The 5,065-nt window shown below is 35.0% G+C and overlaps 1 non-coding gene across 1 annotated transcript; it reads left to right on the top strand.

Annotated features, from left to right (window-relative positions):
* Positions 1–514: 514 nt before the first annotated feature.
* LOC112439386 (U6 spliceosomal RNA) lies at positions 515–622 on the top strand. Its single transcript, XR_003027682.1, has one exon. It is a non-coding gene; the product is annotated as a U6 spliceosomal RNA (small nuclear RNA).
* Positions 623–5,065: the final 4,443 nt, after the last annotated feature.

Genomic DNA, 5,065 nt, shown 5'->3' with positions numbered 1-5,065 from the left:
TCAAAGTGATGCCAAATTTATATGTAACTCCTAATACAATGTTATGAAAATGATTCATTAATAAGCAATACTCAGACTTCTATGATGAAGCATGGAGTCCACATCAGTCTATAGAAGGCTGTTCTCAATCTTAAATTTTAAGTATCTTAAAAGTAAAATCAGGACTATAGTACCTCTACACATTTTGAGCTGAGAACACTATGTTAATTTACATATCATCCAACTAGATTCTATATTCTAGGTCTCTGGACAGGTGGCCTTTATACTTTTTAAACTGAGAACAGCTAGTATGTCCTGATTTAGTTCACATAACCCCTCTCTCCCACAATAACACACATACAGAAATAAAATACTTAAAATAATGTGTTTCCCTATTACTACAATTTTTACCTATTTTATTTTCTTCTATTCTATGTTTTTAAAAAATATTGGTCACCAAATTAGATTGATTTAATGTCCCACCAATGTGCATCTGAAAAAATTGCCTTATCAGTGATTTCAAAAATAATTTGGGGTCCTTGGCTTTGGCAGTATGTGTACTCAAATTGGAATGATACAAAGAAAATTAGCATGGCACCTGTGCAAAAATGATATGCCAATTTGTGAAGTATTTCATATTTTAAAAATGACTTGGGGAAGAGTAATCATCAGATAAATGGATAAAGTACATGTGATACATATATACAATGAAATATCACTCAGCATGAAAAAGAAAGGAAATTCTGACACATGCTACAACATGGATGAACCTTGATTTCATGACGTTCAGTGAAATAAGCTGGTCACAAAAAGACAAATAATGTATGCTTCCACTTATATGAGGAACCTAGAATAGCTAAATTCATAGAAATGGAAAATAGAATAGTGGTTGTCAGCGGCTGGGGAGAGAGGTAAATGGAGAGTTATTGTTCAATGTAAATAGAGTTTCCATTTTGCAAGGTAAGTGTTCTGGAAATGGACAGTAGTGGTTGCACAGCAATGAGAATTTACTTAACACCATTGACTGCACACTTAAAAATGGTTAAGATGGCAAATTTTATGCTATGTATATTTTACCATGATTACAGAGAATTTTTTAAATCACTTAGGCAAATACAAATTTTAGTGACGTACTTCAGATTTACTGAATCAGGAATGGGGACCTTAAATCTGGGATTATTTAAGAGCCTTCCAGGTAAATCTGATTCAAAGTGGCTTAAGAACCACTGCTTTAAAATACAACTATGACTTTTCCTCCCAACACCTAAATTCTTTTGCTGCTTTGAAAGGAACAAAATTGTGAGACAAGAACTCACAGAAGCCTAACCTTATCCTTAATCAGGACTTAAAAGAAAACAAAAATAGACTAAGAATTTTTCAAGAGGGAAACTAGTTACACAGTACACGTTCATGATATGGATATTGACTACAGAGAAAGAAACATTTCCAGAGAGACACAAGATGATATTAAAACACACAAGTTCTAACACTGGTTCTCATACTTTTTTGTAGTCATATTCAGGGTCTTCTCTCAATTGAAAAAAAAAGCTACCTTATTTTGCCTTTTATATGCCAAGACCTTTGCAAATATTACTTCATCTAACATGGCAATGTCCCAATGAGGATTTATGTTTTTATTTTATTCATAAGGAAACTGAGGCTTATAAATGTCAATTCCTTGCCCAATGTCACGTAGCTCATATGTGGTGAAAACTACATCTACCTGACTCCTAAACCTTTAGTCTTTCCAATGCTACCTTGCCTCTCTGCAAGATTTCATTCCATTCTTACACAGCACACTGGAGTAGACCTCATTATTGTCATTTTAAAAATAAGAAAAGAACCTCAGGGAGATGACTTTATGAAGGTCACAGTAAGCCTTCTACATTTTGATTCGATTTTCATCCATAAAATAGAGCTATTTCACCTCTGAGAAATATATTGAAGAAACCAAATAAAATTGGATGTCATAAAAATAATGCAAGAAGGAGTAAAATCTTGATTAATAGAAAGTGCCAGGCAGCTATGGTTAATTGAAGGTTAACTAGAGGCTTCTTTTTGTTTTAACCTTTAATGCTGAAAATCCTTTCAAAATAAATTGAACCACATCCTGGTTTATGTAAGTTTACTGTGATGAATACAATTAAATCTTTCTCTGAGAGGTTTTTTTTAACTTCTGTATATCCCCATTGATGTAGATTATACAGGAAATTAATTTGAATTTTTATGGAGACCAGAAAAAAACTTAAACTGACTCTTTTGACCAAGTCTCTAATAGGAGTTTGTGTGGTCTCTTTCATTAAAATAATGCACCAAAAATAGTTCCAGGTCTGCTTTTATGAGATGAATTCAAAGAGGTTGGACTGTAGAAGATACAGATCAATATTTTATGCCCATCCTTCTCCAAATGGGATTTTAGGCTGGAGAACTATTAGTATTTTTTGCTTTTAGTATTCCCTTACATCAAGGGAAAAGATGTATTTATGACTTATGTAGATTGTTCAAAGGTAATAAAGTCCCTAAACTTCCTCATTTATTAGAGAAATATGAAAAGTTCAGGTTCCTCAGAGGATCCAGTGAAATCCCCACTCTAAAGAGCTGACCTCAAACTACCTTTGCCCAGACTAACTGTTACCTGCAAGCCTTCCCTTTATCCACCAGCATTACCCTCACTATTTTCAAAGACAGACACTTGCTGAAACAGAGAGATGAATAATTTGAAATGAGCATAAATCAAGGCATAATTAAAGGGACACATGATAAAGGTGGCTACTACAAGTGCTTTAAGTATCTTTACTGGCCAGTCAACACCATAGCCTTTCTAGGTTAACAAAATAATATTAGAAATTGATTTCTGTTGTTGAAATTAGTGATTAGTGATTTTTTCAAATAGACGCAAAAACTGTTAGAGGCATTTAGTCTGTTGGAAGACTGTAGTTTAAGAATCTAACTAGCCTTTCAAAATTTAGCTGTAAGAATTGCACCCGAGACTTGATTTCTATAGAGACCTCTGTCCAGACATTGGATTGGGGGATTTTTGGCCACCCAAGTCTAACTAGAACATCAGCCGAGTCCTACTGTTGGAATCATATTGCATTTGCTGCGTTTGCCTTCAGGGGAACCTACCATCCTTAGTACAGTCTTAGCACACACACACACAAAAAGATAAAGCCAAGAATTTGTAGAGCTTATGTTGTATATACTTGCTATTAAATGTCTGTATTTGAAGAAGAATTTTATTTTCAGTTACTTAGAAAGATGGTATAAGAGCAGATAAAAACTATAGGCTATTAATTTCTACTCAAAGGAGGCTAATATTTTTACATCTAATTTTTTTAGGTCAGTTCACAACAGTAGATATCAAAGTGGAGTTTGCATGATCGTTCCTAAAGATCTTTAGTCAGAAAATTAAAAAAAAAAAAGATCTTTAGTCAGTAGGCAGACTAGATGGTCAATAAAAATCCCTTCCATTCTACAGACACAAACCTCTTCATATGAGCTCACATTTAGAACATTCCTAGAGAAGTAATCACTTATCTGGAACATTTTGATAATTAGAAATGACTTGCCAAGGAGAATTTGCTTGTTCCCATAGTCTTGGATTGATGATCCCTTTAGAGAAATCAATTTGCTGTAACACAGGCAGAATGTATGTGAAACACAGAAATTGTGATAATAACCCAAGCCCAGTATTTCACATGGCAGCTGTTGTAAGAAGAAAGTCCACCTAATGGGGCAGTGATAGAGCATGGCTTCCTAAAGACTAGCTGAAGAGCTTCCCCAGGCAGGGTGAAAAGAGACCTGAAGTTGTGATATATAAAATCCTTTAGATAAGGAAATAAGTCTGACCTCTTTTTGCCTCTTTGACACTGCTCTCACTCTCCCTGGCTGCCCTTTCAGGATTTCTTCTTTCAGACTGAGTTAAACATTTACATGAATCTCTCATTTATAAGATTAAAAAATTGTGCATGAGATACCAAACGATCTAGTAGAGATTCACAACAAGGCAACAAGTTCAAATAGGTTTGGCAGACGTAGTATTCTCATTCCCAACACATTGTCTGGGAAACCAAGTGCCCTCCATGTCTAGTAGCAGAGAGTTAACAAATTCATGTAAAACTTAAAACCTATCTTTTCCAGGAGAAAATCCAGCTCCGTGTGTGAGTGTTATTCATGTTATTAAGAGGGCTAAATGTCACTTATGTTTATCACCACATTTGTGGAGTTGAATATCAGATATCTTATTCTCCAAAACTGTCAAATTTTGTGGTTGAAGACATATTTTACCAAACCACTCCTTTCTCTAACACATGTGAAAGTGACGACAGAGAGAGAGAGAGTTGCCTAACCTAATGGCTTCATTTCCCAAATTCTTCTACATCAAATAAGTGAGGCTGAGTCAGCACCTACATTTCCTGTTGTCTTCCACCTGTTCTTCTTTTGCACTTGCTCTATTTGTAATTTTACTGAGATGCTAGCTACCTACTATATTGTCCAAAATAGAAATAAAATATTTTATATTTACATTTTAAATAAAATAGATTTAAGTAAGTAAAACTCAGTGTCTTTACGAGTTTATAGTTCGGGCTATATAAGGCACAGAGCCTTCCTCTACATTTTCCACTCACCATCTGGGCAATCTTTCTTCTGGCAAGACTTTAAAAATGAAGGGGAGCAAAAGCTTTAGGGGAGGAGTTGGGGAGGGACGGTGGGCTAGAGAAACAGTGAAAACATGGTTTCAGAAGTTTACTAAGCACCTGCCAAAGTACTGGCATTCACTTCAAGATTACTTTTCTTTAAAGATGTTGAAAGATGCAAAACATTGCTCTTTTCCTAAAAAAGAAAAGCCATATAATCTACAAAATGTTAACCTTTCTTGGGCCCATCAGAAAACTGAGATCAAAAGGTATATGAAGTCCATTAGGACTGTTATAACAGAATACCATAGATTGGACGGCTTAAAAAACAAGCATTTATTGTTCACAGGTCGGGAGGCAGAGATGTCCAAGACCAAGGTGCTGGCAGATCCAGTCTACAGTGAGAATACTTTCCCTGGTTTGTATATGGCCTTCATTTCATTGTATCC

Source organism: Pan paniscus, chromosome 2 (genome assembly GCF_029289425.2).
Source record: "Pan paniscus chromosome 2, NHGRI_mPanPan1-v2.0_pri, whole genome shotgun sequence".
NCBI classification, from domain to species: Eukaryota; Metazoa; Chordata; class Mammalia; order Primates; family Hominidae; genus Pan; species Pan paniscus.
The sequence above is the reverse complement of the archived record's forward strand: the minus strand, read 5'-3'. Positions and strand labels throughout refer to the sequence as shown.